At 41.6% G+C, this 18,947-nt stretch overlaps 2 long non-coding RNA genes across 2 annotated transcripts in view; one reads left to right on the top strand and one right to left on the bottom strand.

The window, feature by feature from the left end:
* The first annotated feature begins 1,273 nt into the window (after nucleotides 1-1,273).
* The window catches only part of LOC147578126 (uncharacterized), a 40,779-nt gene continuing 23,105 nt past the window's right edge, over nucleotides 1,274-18,947 (top strand). Inside the window, exon 1 of the long non-coding RNA XR_015254824.1 lies at nucleotides 1,274-1,496. This is a non-coding gene — a long non-coding RNA (uncharacterized LOC147578126). The remainder of the gene's footprint in view (nucleotides 1,497-18,947) is intronic.
* On the bottom strand, nucleotides 3,215-8,107 carry LOC147578127 (uncharacterized). Its single transcript, XR_015254207.1, has 2 exons — nucleotides 7,942-8,107; nucleotides 3,215-3,426 (listed from the first exon to the last, which is right to left on the bottom strand). It is a non-coding gene; the product is annotated as an uncharacterized LOC147578127 (long non-coding RNA).

Raw genomic sequence — 18,947 nt, 5'->3', positions numbered from 1 at the left:
GTGATATGCAGTTCAATTCGCGGCTGCCACTTCCCCTCGGGTGTGATTCTTAACCTCTTCGGTTTCCTTACCTGTAAAATGAGGGTAACAAGGCTACCTGAAAAGGCCAATGTGAGGATCAAAGAGATAATGCCTAAAATTCCTTAATACAGTACCAAGCCCATTTTAAGCACAGAAAATCTTAACTGTTATTAAGGGAGATAATGGACAAATCATTTTCCCCAATAATAAATATGTTATGAGCAAGAGACCTGCATTTGTCTTTTAAATCTACAGAGATACTTCAAGTTTTATTTTTATTACAACACTGAAGAGTGGCAGATACCCCCAGGAATATCGTATAATGCCGTGCCCTGAAATTTAAGATTGGTGCAAAAGGAGATTTCAGATACACATACATTTAAAATGCTTTTTATCAATGACTTGGGTTATTTGCCCAAATAATATACTTAATGTCACGAATATTCCCAAACTGGAGTTGACTCGCTGACGATCCTTTACCTGTCAGCTGCTTACAAGAATGGTCAGCCAGTTCAATTTTTATGTGAGAAATTAGTTTCAGAAGATAATTTCATCCATATTACTTGAAATGCTTTTCATATGGGCTATGGAGTGTTATAAATTCTAATTTAATATAAGGCAAAGGAAAAAGGGGGGGGGAGAAGTCTGTGGATTTCACACAAGGAATCCATTCCACATTGTTTTCACTAGTTTTTCCAAGACCCTGAGGGAATCCAACAATAGGTTATATCAAGTGCAATTAGAATCATAATGCAGAAGCCAGTAAATTAAGACAGATGTTGATATTTCAAAAACTAGTCTGTTGTCCTTATATTTGGACACAATTCATGAGATGCGTTAGGAAGAAACAGCGTCTCCTCTTCAATGCATCACAATTATTTTCAGAAAACAGGAAGAATCACCCACCTATCAGTGCAACTCCAAAATCTCACCCCGAACCCTGATTCTACAATAGGATGACCGTAGATTACGTAACTGTACCCAAACCTGGAACCCTAGATTTTAAGTGTTTAAACTTCACTTTGCCTGTCACCTTTCCGGGCTGTGCTGCAAACAGGTGTGGGCTGGAGTGGGGTGCCTTGGGGAGGAGGCCGGGGACAACATGGGTAATAGGCTGAGAAGCACCGAGCAACGCTTTGTTATTAGACATCAGTGTGCTGTTACCGACAGAGCGAAACTGCCTTTGCTTCGGGAGGGCCTCTCTGCTCCGGCTGGAGAAAACTGGAGAAGGAGGAACCACCGTGGACGTGGGCTGGGGAGGGGGCAGGGTGTCAGCGATGGAAACGGCTCCTGCGGAGGAAGCAAGCTGATGGCAGGCAAGCGGCCCAGGGAGGCAAGCCGAGGGAGAGCGGAGGCACCAGTTCCTGAGCATTTCCTAGAAAACTACTCTTCGGTTTTCTGTCAAAACAGAGAGTAGCAGTGGAGGGACCAGCCCCAGAGGACCTCTTCGGCGAAAGAAACTCTGACTTTGGGAGGTATCTTTTTATTTATTATCACAACACAGACTATACATTTAAAAGCCGATTTGAGTAATTTCCCCGAGGAAGAAAGCTGACCCCGTTCCCACGGCTGCCCTGCCCTCCCAGTGCTAAGTGTGCCACAACGCGTTTGGAATGCTTTCTTAAAAGTTCCAGATCATTCGACGACTCCCACTGCAGCAAGTCTCTCAGTGCTGGAACTCAGGCTTATGTCGGAGGGCGGGCGGGCAGTGGGCAGGCCTGGCAGCAGCTGTGAGGCTGGCCCCCACCCCAGGAGGCTTGGGGCAGGTGGAGGTGGAGCGGGAGGTAATGACCGTTCGGAGACAACCTATTTAAGCCACTGTTTGTTCTATAATAAAAATGACTCGGTGGCTCTGAGCATGAACTCTCAAAGGGAGGGTGCTGCAGGAGGCAGGTGGAGACTTTGTTTTAACCAAATGAACCAACAGGAGCTTGGGGCTTTGTTGTGAGGAGGGCGGGCTTTGCAGTGGGCCTTCCTCCCTTCCTCAGGCTTGTTTGCTCATAAGGCAACTGCTGCCCCTGAGGGACTCTGTGGATGAGGCAGCTGCAACAGAGGACACAGGGTCAAGGATTGGGAAGGGCTAAGCATAACTCAGACACTTCAGGAAGGGGCTGAACGGAACACAGTTATGTGAGCCACCTTCCAAAACACACAGGTACATAGCACGTTGTCTCCCTTCTGTTATGCACATGTTTTCACAACAGCAGGAGCAAAATAACACCCACACCATATCCTAAAGGGCCCAGAGTCTGAGCTGTGGCAACTGTCAGAAGCAATGATTTCCCGAACCCAGGGCCCCGGGGAGAGGAATCTCATAGGCCTCTGGAGAGGAGAAGCCCAGCTGAACCCAGTCCCCAGGGAGCCTCTCGTTGCTGCCCCGGAGACACCAACCTTCTCCGAGATTGCACGGGCATCAGGATGTGTGTGGATGCTGCAGGGGAATGTTAGCGTCACAAACCCTGAGCCTCGCCCCATAACCTTCCCCCCAACCCCAATCTGGAATGATTTTTAATATGTGCTATTTGCTTATTTCAGGGAAAAGAGTCAATCTAGGTGCAAGAGGAGGGCAAAGAGAGTCCAGAACATTGGAGCAATAAAAGTGAGGTCAGACAAAACCGTGGAGTCTCAAAGCTTTCCTACAGGCAGGGTTTCCGTATGGATTTTTACACCAAACAAAAGACAAACGACCCATTTGGTCCCGGGAATCACAGGGAGGGCAGCTCTGGTGGCGGAGCTGGGCTGTGGAGGGGTGTTCTCATAGTGTCTGCGGCTGTGGGTTGGAGCTGCCCCCCAGCCCCCCAGTCTCCGGGCGTGCAAGGCTAGTGATTGGAGGACTCAGTCTCTGTCGGCCATCCCTCTGAAGCCGATTCCTGGCTCAGAGAATCTCCCTGCTGGAGAGATAGGGAGTCTTCTGCAGGTCTCTCCTGCAAGCTGCCTCACCCGCTTTGTATTGTCTCCTGGCGTTTGCGTGCGCCCTGCTTGCATCTAATGTATATTTATTCTCAAGGACTGGGAGCCTCAGCGGGCAACTGAAATTTAAGTGAGTGAATGGCACAGCGGTACTGGGGAAGATTCATTATCTGTACATTTCTAGGTTATTTGACGTGGGAGATTTTAAGCAGTTTATGTGGCGAGGAGAAGGCAAAATGACAATGCGCAAACCTCCTATGATATGCAAAAAACATGCAGCCGACACAGAATTGCCGTTTATTAGATAATAAATGTGATGCCAGATTTTTCTAAAGAGCACCAGGGAAAATAAATACTCAAGGTATGGGCCAAAGTCCAAGGGCCAGCGCTGAGTCCTGCCCGTGGCTCTGGCCACCTCCTAGGGGCTCCACTCCTCTAGATGAGATTTGGTTCTCTTCACTGCAGCATTATGAAGCAGGGACACTAAGACGACTCCTTTGAACATGAAAAATAGAAAGAAACCCCTTTTTAATCTTTGTTTTTATGGCTGCAAACATGATTACATAGAGGAAAATCAATCCCTATGGAACACGATAGATAATACAAAGTAATTGATTGGCCTTTATCATTTTCCGTTACGATATTAAAATAACACCATAATATCAAGCGGCAGCCACTGATACATAAAGGAAAACAGGAGCTGATTATGTCTAAGGGTAATCAGGTCAGGGAAGTGTGAAGGTAAGATAAATAAGGTAAATACAAAAATGGAAAAAGGCTTAAAAAAAGCAAAAGGGAGTTGGTGGCAAAGAGTCTACATAATACAAGGGAGATCTGATGTTGGGAATATCATTAAGCAATAAGCCACGAGAGACAGTCTATTGCAGCTGTGTGATTGCAGCAGGTCTCGGTTGGTGTCCCAAGCCATAGGGGCCAAAGCTGAGTGACTTTAACTTCTCAGGAAGTGCAGTAATCCTTTCAGAATACAATGCCTGCAGCCTGACTGCTATCAGGCTATGAAATTTAGAAAATAAAATAGGGGGAGCATTCAGCAATTGGTATTTCCCAGGCACTGATGCCACCAGCATGGCATCACAAGCAGCCACTTAGAAAACCTGCATTTGCAGCCAACTTTCCAAACCGCCAGAGACCAGAGCAGCTTTGTCAAAACCCCAAATGCCATGGTTTGTGTCCTAATGGCAAGTAACTGAGGCAGAGCCATTGAGAAAAATTGCATCAGAAGAAGGCCTAGGTACATTATTCTGTGTTTTCGCCTATTTCCTCTTTCCATGTACATTTATTCTCTCAACATGTATTCATATTGACAAATACATGCATAGAAGTTATTAATTGTACCATTTTACACACCTATACATATATATATACACACATATATATTTTACATATGTATGTGTGTGTTAAATAACACAAACACATACATGCTTCGTGTCTGATCAATAAATAAATACATTAGGAGCTAGTTCATTAAAAATATACCAGATATTTGTTTTGGTCCCTGTGTCACTACCTAAAATGCTTCTAATTTAGATTTCTTAGCACAATGTCATACATGTGTTAAGCAACCATCACAAATAACCCTGTTGTGGCTGGAAGTCAGTTTTTATATTCACATTTAAAACACAGTATAAAAATGTCATGCCCACCAGAGTGATCCAGCCTTTTGGCTAAGCAGCAATCAGGAATATAGCTTAAGGTGGTGAAATAAATCACCGTATGGGCTGTGAGTATTAGAGCACTGGTTAGCTGTGATACCCTCAAGAGATGTGGGAAGTGGTTGTTTACTCAGCAGAAGGACTCCAGATAGTATAGAATTTGTTCTTAACCTTTCTAAATCCTGGGGAGTTGAACTTACTTGTTCATTCATTCACTTATTCATCCCACTAATTGAAGGCCTGTTACAGGTCTAGAACTGAACTTGGTGCTGAGGTGGCAGAGATGATCTCAAGGGGCATACAGGCAATTAGGGAACATTGCTATATTTGAACAAATATATGAAACGGTCCTAGTAGATAAGACACAGTTGCTATGAAACACAGGGCAAACAGAAGTCAGGGAAAGGATTCACAGAGGTAGGTATGGATGGAAAGATCATTTATAGACAGAAAAGATGAGGAAGGGCATTTTAGGCAGCATGACATTCATATAAATGGTCCAAAGACATAAAGAGGGGCAATGTGTTGGGGAAAATAGGAATGGCTGGAATGGTGTGCTGAGTGCATGGGATGGAGTGAGGGGAGACTGACAGTTTTCCCTCTACAAAATGAAAAAGCTGTAGATGTGGTTAAGCAGAGATAGAGTCTGATTGGATTCTTTTAGAGTGATGGCACTTTGCTATAGGGTAGAGAACAGTTGGAGTGGGGAAAAGAGGGACTATCACACCATGCAGTAAGACACCGACCTGGGTGAAGCCTAATGAACTAGCTGTGCTAAGTGCAAAACGATCCCATCAAAACAGTCATACCATGTACATCAAATGTTCTCGGCAGCAAATGACTGAAAGCTGAAGCAGCATCTCATCTATGAGAGGTTCTGTATGTGGCCTGTATGTGGCCCTGTATGTGGCCTGTCAGGGTTCCAGCTCCATTTCTCAGCCATTCTCTTAGCCATGCCTCTTCCATGTGCTGACTGTCCTTGGACTGGTGACAATATGGATGCAGAAGTTCTAGCAGACTTATCTGAATATACAATGTCCAGAGGACATTTTTTAGTGTCTCTTTATTAGGAATGAGGAGTCCTTTCCGCAGAATTTTCATCAGGCCTCCCCTCATTTTCATTGGCCATATGAAGTCAAATGCCTATTCCTAATCCAATTACTGATAGATAAGGTTTTATAACAGACATCAGAGAGTCAACCACTATTCATGTCGTGCTTTCCTTTAAACATCTTTCCTTTTAATCTTGTATCTCTCCTACTGAAATAACTTCTAGGTGGTTCTGTAATTAGAATTGCATTATTCCATGCCATCCTGTGTACAAATACTGCTTCATTTCTTTATCAAAATCAGATTACATCTGGTTAATCACCATCCATGAGGATTGATGAGATGTCTTCTATCAATTACTATGCATGGTTTTCCTTCCTTCCTTCCTTCCTTCTTCTTCCTTCTGATGCATTGGAATCCTACTGTTTACGCAGATCTGGAAGATGGAAGAAGGTCCTGGCTCTCAATCCAGGGTGCCTCCCTGTGGTGTGCCTAACTCAACCTGTGAAGTCTACTCAGATGTGGTTTAAGGTCCCCACATTCTCTTAAAACCTGTAAATCCCATCTTATTTTCAGGGCCTGGAGAACCAAGCCCTATCTGGTATGGAGGGTTAAGTTCTTCAGACAAATTCAGTGTAATGGTCTCAGTTGGTATGCATAGGTCTGTTAGTGATTGTCTGCTGAGATCCATCTCTACCTGACAAATTCCCCCCAAACCTTGAGGACCCAAAAACCTGGCACCCTAGCAGGGGAGACAGGAGTGTGCTGGGGGAAATTAATTTCATTTCTTCCTGATGAACCTAGAGCCAGCCAAATAAGACATAATTATTCAATTGTGCAATGTACAGCAGTAAGAATTCCTAAATGCCCTGATATAGTGCATCAGTGTATTGAAGGAGTAAACACAGCCATCTTGGGCCAGCTTGAGTCTAAATTGGTCTTTTAGAGGAAGTCAGATTTTGAGGGTTTTCTAATCCTGCATGTCCAGTATTTCCTTCTTCCATTACCTTTGCTCTTCAAGACCCACCCCCCCCCAACACACAAAACCCCAAAATCAATTTCCTGAGTTTACCGATTTGAGGTGCTTATTAGCAGGGAATGATTTGATTGATTAAATCACATGAAATATGAACAACTGACAACCCTGATTAAAGTGATATTCTTACCAGGGATATTTAAAATGTAAATCTCTCTGGGGCACCTAGGTGGTTCAATCGGTTAAGCAGCCGACTTCGGCTCAGGTCATGATCTCGAAGTCCGTGAGTTCGAGCCCCACGTCGGGCTCTGTGCTGACAGCTCAGAGCCTGCAGCCTGTTTCAGTTTCTGTCTCCCTCTTTCTGACCCTCCCCTGTTCATGCTCTGTCTCTCTCTGCCTCAAAACATAAATAAACGTTAAAAAAAATTAAAAAAAAAAATAAAATGTAAATCTCTAACCCAGATGAATTGACCTGTAATGGTGGTTTTCAGGCATTAGGGAGGAACCTAATTACTAGGAGAGTTGCAGGTGCGACCTCTTAAATTCACACTATGTGGTTGAGCAGCACCTTTTAAAAAACCTCTATTTAAAATATCGGCTGAAGGGGCTTTCTTCCCCACAAAACAAACAGTCACAAAACAGTGACTCCCTTGAGGGGAGGACAATGCCTCAGCCCCTAGCACAATTCCTGTCACACAGCAGCTTCATGTTGTTTGATGGTTGCTTAAAGCATCTTTTTACAATTAATCTGTTACATGGGCTCTGGGGGAATCAAAAGGAAAATGAAGAGATCACTTTTTTTTCTTTTTCATTCATTAAATGATCCATATTTTCTGAATCTCTCACTGCATTTATATTCTGTAAATCTCTATGTTCCAGTTTGAACTGTCTTAACTTCCTCACAATTCCCTTAAAATGCAGAGTTCCCATCAAGGCTTAGTATTTTCTATCTGGATCTTTAAGTGACCAGTGAAGAAATTCCCATGGTTGAAGTATTCATGCATTGGGTTTGTGTACCAGAGGACTTAACTTGCCTCTTAGCTCCTTTAGATGCCCATATGTGTTTCATAAAGATTTCTTCCAGGTAAGATTTCTCTGGATTTTTTATGTCATTTTTCTAAAGAGTTAAAAATCTATTTCGGCATGAACTTGTGGTTTGGGTTTAAATTTTGAGGGGTTCGTTTCCTTTGAGCTGGAATAAGATTGTAAGTATATGTAGGTTCTAGGGATAATTCTCACTCGTTCTTTAGCAGAGGTGACACTCTTGCAAGGTGAACCAGCATTAAGGCCTCATACACTCCCCTGGCCTACCTCCAAAATGCTTCATGCTTGTTATTTCATGTTATAATAGATCATTGTGTTGTCTGTTCACCATCTTTTTCTCTCACCAATTGTCCCTTCCAACCTGGTAAAGGTGTTGGTCACAAGCTATTACCTCCTCTGCCATGGTGGCAGGCATGTGACTCAACCTGGGCCAATCAGGTTACTCTCCTCTGCTCTTGTGATTGTTCCATAAGTGGGCACATGACCCAGACATAGCCAATCAGAGTCATCCTCAGGAATTTTGCTGAATTTGTTAGGGAAGAAGCCCTTCTCTTTGCAATAAACTGTAAAGATGACAGAAGCTTTGAGTTAATTTACTGGGGACTATTTTTGCCACCAGGTGCAAAGAACTTACCATGTACAAAGAGAAATTAGAACCAAGAGATGGATGGATGGATGAAGGGAGGGAGATAAAGAGAAGGATCACTGATGACAATGTTCGGGGGCCTGACTCCAGCCATATCTAAAAATTTGAACAATTATCTTTTTTTTTCTGTTTAAGCTAATTTGAACTAGGTTTCTATAAATTATGTCAAGATGACCCCAAATAAGCAAACAAATATGTTTCCTTTTTATCTATATAAGTACAAATGATATATCTTTACAAGATAAAGGTGGATATATACATTTTTAAATTTTTTTTTAAGAGAGCACACAAGCAGGGGAGGGGCAGGAAGAGAGGGAGAGACAGAAAGAGCATTCTAAATGTGACAAGAATGGCCTGTTAGTTACTAGAGCTTAATTTCACTTAGCCCACCTAATTTCTCTGTATTATTATTTCCATTATATAGATGATCACATATAGAAAGCTCACAGTGAGCCAGGCTTTAAAACTAGTTCTAACTTCCCAACTCACAGCTCTTTGTACAACACTACTTAGAAGAGTAACTTCAATCTGAAGATTTTTCAAGCAAAGAATAAATTAATTTATAGAATAAATTATATATATCCTTGACAAAAAAAAAAAAAGATCAATGCATGAATCAATAAAGTTTAATTCAATTACACTCATCTCTCAATTATCAGCAATAGAGAGGTTATGAGGAAAGCAGATTACTTGCAAATTTTATGTGGCTAAAACTCATAAATAATATGTGCATAACTGAAAGCTGCCAACACATGGCACTCTCAGCTGTAAAAAGAGATTGGTTATAAGTGAGGTGTGATGATTGCCATGTTAGGTCAACTTACTCCTCCAGAGTTTATGGCAAATAATTATTTACCAGATGGAATTTTCCCTAAAAGATTTCATTTACTTGACTTCCTCTTTACTTACCTTATTTCATCATAAGGTTGAGTCTATTTAAAAATAACTTCTGGGATATTATTTGGGAGAGAAACATACACTTACTTTATTCCAGAGGGAAAACAAAAGATTGTCTAAACATCAGCCTAATCCGTAGAATGGAGTAGAGGCACTATGTCTATTCTCCGTGAGGAAGTCTGAGAGAGCAGAATAAATATTGTGTGGAAAATCCAGAAGGGACCTCTGTCATAGAGTCTAAATTATGAGGTGTTTTCAGGAAACATGCATTTTATCCCAGGTCAAGGCCAGCTGGGGTTGGAAAGGCAGTCTCCAATGATTTGACATTTTCCTGATACCTCCTGGAGGAAATATTCAGGTTCCTAGAGGGGAGTGTGTTTTGGGCTGACAGCTCATGTCTATTTTCAAAGCACCATTACCTATGGCAGGTGATGAAATACTCTGTAAGTTCTGACATGGTGAAGGTTGGAATAATTCAACAGGGTCTTGCCCTCATAGGTTGTGATTACTGCATTCCCTATGAGTCTTTACAGACCTCTACATCATGTGTCTACATACACACACAGACACAGAGAACCATTCACATGCACACACATGTGCATGCACACACAGACACATGCGTGCCTTTTCACACATGCAGACACTGCTAATTTCTTAACTTTGCACCGTTAAAAAAAAGTCTTTTGATTTTGGTGCTCTGTAGTAGGGATAATACTGTAAAAATATTAAGCTACATATTTTATTGCCCTTTAAATCTTCTTCCCTTGAAGTCTTCTACCTCCAAGGCTGAGCACGAATGGTATGATCCCTGGGAAAGTATCAGTTAGGGAATGTACCACCCAGAATAAAGAAATCAAAACTGTGATTGCTAAGAATGGAATGTGTACACCCCACCCCCACCCCATTCCTATATTGAAACCCAAATCTCCAATGTGCTGGTATTTGGAGAAGGGGCCTTTGAGAGGTAGTTAGGTCATAAGGGTGGAGCCTTAATGATGGAATTAGTGCCCTTTTAAGAAGAAACATGAGAGAGCTTGCTTCCATTCTCTCTCTCTCTCTCCGTCTGCCACATGAAGACACCATGAGAAGATGGCTATCTGCAAACCAAGGAAATGGCTCTCACCAGGGACCAGATCAACCACCACCTTGATCTTGGGCTTCCCAGACTTCCGAACTATGTAAAATAAATATTTGTTATCTTAGCCACCCAGGCTATGGTAATTTGTTACATCTGCCTGAGCTAAGTCAATGATGAAAGAGATATTCTGGTTACGGAGGAAGGGATTGTGCTTTCTGTCCTATGGGATGTAGAAGGAGGAAAGGTGGGGCTAAGGAAACAAATTTAAAACCTGTTCTGAGTGACTGATCTGGATCTGGGTGGTTACCACAGGTAGGTCACAGACCTCCAGTTGGGCTAGTGAGATCCAATTTTGGAAACAGTCATCAAGGGAGATGGCCTAGTTGTCCAAGAGTTTTGCTGATTTACAGCTGTTCATTTCAAAGGTGAGCACAATCGGATGTCCAGCCAGGGCACACTCAAAGGCTAAGTCTGTCAGCCTATCATGGACATCTGCCATGAAACCGAGAACTCTGCATCCCCCGATCATGATGGCTGCAACTCATCCTCTATATCCAAGCACCCTTTGATGAAAGAGGGGAAAGGAAGAAGCAGTTTCATTAGGGATCGAGCTTTGAATCTACTGAAAAATTATCCCCAAAAAACTATGTAACCAGGAGGAGCTGAAATGTCATTAATAGGCAGATTTAAAGTCAAAGCCTATTTCTACCCACCCTTCACCCCCATCAGCAGCTACCCAGCAGGGGGAGAGCTTATAAGAAAGATTCTATCACTTGTAGAAAATAACGAAGTTCCTTTTTCTTTGCACATCTGGTATGTTAATTGTGACCCTACCAACATAAGTAATACCTGCAGCATAGTTTTCGAATCCCTGCTAGGACAAATGGCATTTTCTGAGTCTGTCATTCTCTGGGACCAGGAATAGCATCACTAAGTAAAACTTACCAAAGCACCCCATGTCTTTCCCATTTAGCTTCAACAGCCTTCCAAGTTTGGTTGGTACTTGTTCAGAAAATGAAAAATGCCTTTTGGCCTACGTTTCCCAGCACAGATAAAGATCCTAATTGTGCCATTACAAGCTGGTACATAAATCTGTGTCAAGTTTCTCATAATATTATATCTGCAAGTGAGATCTTGAAGGTATTGTTCTTCCTTTCACCTAATGACAGAACAGAATGCTTCATTGAAAGATGGTAAAGAAGGATGATTGAGTTCAACTCGGCCTGAGCATTTGAGTTTGTGTATTTTAGGGGAAATGGACTCAGAAAACAGATCAGAGTTTTCAAACATACCAACAAGACTGGCTGAAACATCTGGAAAAATCCCTTTGAGATTGAAAGCATGTGATGCACAACAAAGGCAACAAATCTATGTTTTTATGGTTTTTTGATTGCAGTGGAGAAGCTGAATTGCCAGCCATCCAAGATCCTAAATTGGTCCTTGTTAATACCTGGGATTATTTGCCAAGATATCAGGGTGGGGGGGGACCAAAAACCTCTGAACAAGGAGAAAATAAGGTGTTAAATATTTAATATACACTCCTTACAAATTTAAGGGAGTCAGAAAAAAAAATAACCAAAACATCTAAAATAATTGGATTAGGAGTTAGTAGATTTCGCCCAAATCTCACTTTTATTGTGGCTTTTCTTTTCCCTTGCAAGGATATTTACTATAATTAATAAGAAGCCTTTGTATTTATTAGCATCTTTATTCCAAGTAGCTCAGAGGCTCCACAGACATTCTTTTATTATTTCTCACAACATCTCTGTGAGATTTTGGCAAGAGGATGGGTATTATCCTTGTTAAATCTGGTGCAGGAAAAGCAACTGTTTTCAAATGAAATTTACAAAAAGCACCTCTTAGGCTGAAATCTAAATTGCTGTTAAGGAATTCTCCCTCGGGAATGTTTTTCTCCCCTTTCCTCTTTAATTTAAAGTGTGAGACTGTCATTTCTGTCATTAGTTATTGCAGTAACTTTTCCCTCTTCAGACCAAGGTCAAAAGTCCCCCGCTGTTAGTCTATCCATGAAAGTGCTTGAACATACACAGCCTCATATCATGCATATTTATGCTGCAGAAGTATTAGAGTAAACATAAGAGGGATGAATTATTAAGGGCAAAGTAAGACTGATGAAATGCTGTTAGTTTAGATATTTGACTGATTTGTACATTTATGAGCTGACATGAAGTATTTGAAGGCAAAGGAAACAAACTTGGTCTTGCTGCTAAGCCAGCTTCTTAAGAATAATAAATCTTAGGGATTGAGAACAGAACAAAATCTATCTATTTATCTATCTATCACCTATCTATCCATCTATCTATTTGCACATATATGTGTTTACATAATTACATATTAATGGCTTATTTCAAGAAATGCACAAAAGCTTCCACTCCATATTTATCAGGATGCCTAGGCCCTGAGTATTCTGCTGAACTGAGGCTTCCTTTGGCCCTTTGTTCTCCTGTAGATCTTTAGTTGCTTTGGACTTTTAAAAATAAAATTGAAGAGTTAGTATTTACTTCCAAGGCCACACATACTTAATCATCAACCCCCTTGTTTGGAACTAAGGTTCATTTCCAGAACCTTGGCTCTGATGTGAATGGGCAAACCTCACACAATTTCCAGGTGTCTCTTTGGTGACAATTCTTCTTCCATGTTAAACAGCTCCAATTGTTTGGTGCTTAAGGGCCATCATGCATTACAAAGCCTAACGTCAACTCTATTGAAGACTAAGAGTCTGGTAAACAAGGGTCAGTAGATTTCAAGAGAAAATAGGTCAGTCCTTTTATCTGCTATACTGTTCTGCCTTTTTTTTATGGGGACTCCTCTCAGATTGCTTCGGATCGGCTAGACAGGGACTGCTGATAGCTCCTGTCTGCTGCTGCAGTTTGTTAGAATTGGTGTAAAGGGGTGGCAAAGCTGAAAAGACACATTGGGCAAGAGACGATTTTTCCTGGTCCCCTTTGTAGGTGTTCTGTGAACTGGGTGCTGAAATGACCCTGTGGGCTGGGGAGATGTGGGGCTGAGGATAGGTGGATGAAAGGAGCCAGTTAAAAGGCAGGGGCCGAATTTTATGCTCAGGAAGAGAAGGACAGATTCTAATTCCCAAAGCTGAGTCCCATTTGATGCAATCTCTCGGTTATTTTTCTTTCTGTAATTGAAGAGGTGGTAAGTTACCAGAAAGAAAAAAAAAAAAATCACAAAATAAAACACGCCACCGAAGTCATGACCTGGAAAAGGCTTTACTCTTTAGTTTTGCATAAAGGGAATCAGAATCATTTTCTCCAAATCATGGATGTTATTGTCATCTGATGGGAGCGAAGAGGTCTTTCTACCATGCTCTTTAGGAAAATGGCGACAGTGACCAACAACTTATTGCTTGATGTGTTTTGACTCTTAAAATTATTTTTCACACTGACAGACTCCTTAAGGCACTCAGGGCAGGAGAACCATGTCCCCACCAAATAGACACATTTCACAAAGTTCCATTTAAATAGAAGAGTGTCACATTGTCCAGGTAGTGCTTATCATTTAAAAAATAATTATTTCTTCCCTATTGCTTATAATGACTACTTTAAAGCTCAAAAGTGACATCTATTTCCTCACCTCAATTTTCTCTCCTCCATCAGGTTTGCATACTCTGTGGGGCTTCTGGCCACTGCTGGGCTGCTGGCATTGATCTTTTCTTTCCCTGGGGGGGGGAAAAAGTGGCCTTGAAATTTTTCCTTTGGGGAAAAATATCACACCTTTTACCAGACAACCAGGTTTTCTCTCCTTTCTTCTGATTTGGGTTATTTTGTGTTATTCAACAGTCTTGTGCTGGCTTGGCAGTCATTTACATATTCCTTCATGTATGTATACACTTAAATATTGATCTATTCATTCATGGAATATTTTGATGCCTCTCACGCACCAGGCATTGTGCAAAGTGCCGAAGATGATGCAGTGACTATAGCAGACGCCGCACTTACCTTCATGGAGCTGTAGGCCCATTAGGTTCCATTAAATTGGGGAGAAAATTATACCCACTATTTATTGTGTAGTTGGTTGTTCTCATTTCCATATAAAATGATAAGAATATTTTTGCCAAAGAAGATAGCTGTGATAAGGAGCTTACCTTTGGATTCACTAATCTTGACAATAATCTACTAATTACTCTGTTCAGTTCTCCCACGGTGTAATGGGCTTTTAGAGATATTAGAGCAATTCTGAAGGGTGGGGGAAAAAAAAGAAGTCATGGTATATTTAGACTTTCAGAAGTTATGTGGAAGACTAGGAATTAATATAGTATATTAATTTCTCAGTCAGTTCACCTGATTAGTGAAGAGAATTTCAATCGCTTTATTATGCATCTTAAACCTGGATCGGACCTTGGTGCTTTTTCAAGCACTGGAGAAAAGTTAAGTTTTTGTTAACTAAAATGCACAGCTCTGGATCCCAGTGTTTGACCTCCACAAACGCTTTTGAATTGTGTGCCTCAAGTCAAGGCCACGCAGGGTGGCAGCAGCCTTCGCTTCCCATGTGTGAGATTTGGTGAGCAGGATTTGACTTTGGTCTGTGGTTTTACTGAATGCAGATTTTCCTCCTGGACTCTGAACTGTGGACCAGAGGAAGGTTCTACTGCCAAGAGAGTGAAGGGCAAAAGGAGACAAATACTTTTCTGACCTCTCACTTTAAAGCCGCTCACCCCTGTTTTATTGCTCTTTCAACACTGCATCAAAGCAGGAAACTTTAAAGTCTCAGTGAAGCAGGAGGATACAGCTTTTCCAGGGACCAGGGTAGCTTTAATTAAAATTGGGTTGTATTTGGGAATGTTTTGCTTTGTGTTTGAACCAAAAAAAAGAAGTGAAGGAGACAGAGAGAAAAGTACAGCAGTGGATTATCTCCCTAATGGCAAAAAAGATCAATTAATTTACAATGGGGGGGGGGGGGAGAAAGAACTGCACTACAGATTTACAAAGTGTTCATTATCTATGGACTTTGGATATGAACCATCATCAGCCTAATATCCAAGGCAGAGATCTGACAGTGCCCACCCTGAATTCAGGGGCCAGTTGATAAATTAAAAATCATTTTAAAATTTAATATTAAAATTGATAATTGCTCTGTGGGAAATAGATTTTTCTGAACTTCTACCCTTTTCCTGCAGTGCTGAGCAAATGCAAGGCGATAAACTGTCCATTTGTCACAATGATAGATAGACAAATCCTACTTTTGCCCTTGTTCCACAGTACTCCTACATTTCAATTAAGGAGAATAAGTGCTACCATTTGTAACATGTAGTCATATTGTCCTCTATAGCCTTTTAAGGCTCACAGAATTCTCTTTAGGAATGGGAAAAAGTCCCTCGACATACCGTTACAACCATTGGGATGCACTGCCCATGTCTTCAAGGGACATGGTAGGGGGGCTAGAGAAGAAGGCTGGTGATCAAACATCACCTGGGATGGAAGAGATTGAGAACCTGATAGATACTGAGGGTCAACAGTGGAGGATGGGAGATTCTGATTAAACTGATTTAGGATTCTTGCAAAATTGGACAATGCAGGAATGAACACAGCAACCCAAAAGTTAGGTGCTAGTTGTCAAAAGAGTCCAGGGGAACCTGACTAAAATTTGCTCAAGGAGAGATTGTTTCTCAAGGGAGCTAGAGTAGGTGGCATATATTTCCCGTTCCATCGATGTTAGGCTTGGCCACCTGCCTTGCTTTAGGCCATTGGACCATTAGAGGATATGACACTAGCAAAGGCCTTAAGTATGCTCATGAGGTTGGGCCTGCCCACTTGGGTTCCTCTGCTCATCATGAGGAGAGCAAGTCCTATGCTGTTATTGCTTCTTCACCTGGGGCCCCAGAATGAAACACACAGAGCAGACATGCATCTGACCCAAGACTCGTAGCCAATCCCAGGCACCCGAATCTGAAGCAGAGGTGCCCCAGACAACCTGCCGACCTGTCAGCATAAGAAGTGCTTGCTGTTGAAAGCCACCAAGTTTGGAAGGTGGTTTATTATGCAGCATTAATTGCAGCCATAGTTGCCTAATATATCATTCCTCAAGGAGAACCTCCAATGGCCTCAACACTATGACGCATTGCAAACATTTATCACGACTGTAATGAATCTGTATCTTGTTTACCACTCTATCTTAGCACGTGGCATACAGGAAGTTCTTCATAAGTGTGTGTTGAAGAATAAATGAAGGCTTTTCCAGGTCAAGTTTCTCTCTATTTCATAACATACCCAATTGCCTTGCCTCCTAGATAATGTTCTTAGTAAGCTGTCTTGAAAGATGTGACTTTGTTTTCAGCTGTGTCTGTCCTCAAGTATTTATGATTTTGAACAGGAGATAATATGGATTAGTAAGTACTGTGAGAAAGAAGTGTTTGGAGAGCACAAAGTTTGGGGACTGGATTCAGACTGACAACAAGGTCGTTAGGGCATGGGGAATGTAAGATGTCCCTGGGGAGGAAATGTTTGAGTCATTTTAGAGATGTCAGTGCCAAATATTGAAGCTAATAGTAGTAGTTAGGCATTTGCATTAAGTGCTTTACATTAAGTGTCTCATTGGAGACAGATATTCTGATTATTCTTATTTTATAAATGTGGGAAGTAAGGTTTAGAAACCTCAGGTAACTTGCCTGAGGTCACAGAGCCAGTAAGTGGTGGAGATGGGCTTATATCCAGGGCTGATTGACCCCAACATCAACTTATAAGATCAAGCAGTAACTATACTATCATCAGTATAGTTATTGATCCTGGGCCGCTGGACCCAAGCTGCTGTTGTCCTTGATCCTTGATTTTATTTCTCTTATTTGGTTCATTATCTCCTGTCCTCCTCCCTCTTTTCTTCAAACAAATCCATTCATAACTATAGTTGTGGGTGGGGAGAGAAGTGCTCTTGCTCTGTGCCCGGAGAGAGAAGAGAATATGCAGGAAGGGGGCCACTAATTAGCTGGTCCCAGCCCTTCACTAGGCTAGCATGGTTTCTTTATTTTTAAGGCTTCAAGGCAGGGACCAGGCTGGGCAAAGAACAATGAGTAAGTCATGGAGGTGATGCTTTTAATGATACATTCGCTAATGAAATGGCACTCCATGGGTTCACTTATTAGTAACTTAGCTCAAACAGCCATGTCCTACTGTCAGCTTGCCATTGACGACTCAGTGTGACCTCAGAATTGTCAACTCCACCTGAAAAAGAGCAAATGTTGCAGAAAATACAGGAGCAGCAGCATAATTTGGAGTGGAAAGATTAGCAACAACAGAGAACCTCTTGAATCTCTGTATTTCTAGTTTGCTGTGGAATTGTGCCAGAAGTGTAGTTATTTGAAGAACAGGCTAACCTTGCAGTATTTGGGTTTGCATCTGATTTGTAAACAACTGGATGACTTGATTGAATGTTTTCGAGGCTGTATGACAGTGTTGGCACTGGAGGAGTGGCTAGCAGAACTCCATTCTCAACTAATTATATAGGGTGGCTCTTCTTTATGTTTTCCAGGGCATTGGGGTTTTTAACTTGATGTTCAGAAAATGATTTATGGGGAAAATACTTCCGTACAGACCTTGCTTAATGACCAGAGGATCAGGAATGACACATGGATGTGAAAGTTTATGATTCTTCCCATTTATGTAACCTCATTTATTTGAATAACTCAATGCCCCTCAATAATTCAATTATTGAATTAAACCTTTTAATATCCCTCTGTCAAATGGGAAGTATGTATTTATTTACTCTTCATTTTACAGTTGGCCATAATGATTTGAACTTTCTTTCTTGGGGGACGAACCAGATCTTACATTCATGTTTTGCATCCCTCATTAAAGGCTGCTCCCTAAATCGGACACTCATACACGAGACGTCCATTTTTAGGCCTCTATACATTCTCATTAACCATTCACGATTCCTGTGCATTTGGTGCTTTCTTGGTGCAAAGCTAAATGAGCATAGTTTTATTTTGTTTGCTTCTGAGCTTTGATGGTAAGACTAGCGATGTTCCAGGGTGAAATGAATTCCTGGGAATAGTATCGCATGAAACCTGACGGTTTTCATTCTCACTGGTGATTACGTCGTGTTTGCTAGTGAGGAAATCACGGAACGGGCAACGTACCTGAAGCTTCCTCAGCAGCGTGAGTCGGAGAAGCTTTCCCGGTATCGTGCACATGGTGGACACACGTTGGAGCCAGTCCCTTTCTCGTGCCATCCTCTCAGAGTTTCTCTTCAAGGCTTTGCAGGTCCTGTGTCCTCTCACTTTGTCTCCTGTAACTTCAGGGTGATCAGCTCATTTCTCTGAGCCTCTAAAGCAGCTTCATTCACCACCAGTTTCCACACCCTCCCTGCCTTTGGCTATCTAGTCACGAAGCCAAGCAGTAATGAAAATGGGTTTCATTAAACAGGAATCCTACTTATTTTCTCAAACCACTATGCTAATAATCTCCCTTCTCAATATAAAGGCTTAAACACATACCAATATAACTAGTTTTTTTTTTTTCCAGCTATTTTTTTTTTTTTTCTAAAGAAGATTATTTCCTGGGGATAAAAATATCTCTATTCAAAATCCAGGACTTTGTTGTTAAAAATGAAGATCTAAAGTATATAGAACTCTTTTTTTTTTTTTCTCTAGAAGCGAATGGAGCTTGAAACTCCCACCTTTCAGTC

The sequence above is a fragment of the Puma concolor genome, chromosome C1 (assembly GCF_028749965.1).
Source record: "Puma concolor isolate L17-30 chromosome C1, mPumCon1.1.hap2, whole genome shotgun sequence".
Classification (NCBI taxonomy): domain Eukaryota; kingdom Metazoa; phylum Chordata; class Mammalia; order Carnivora; family Felidae; genus Puma; species Puma concolor.
This window is presented reverse-complemented; position numbering and strand designations above follow the sequence as displayed.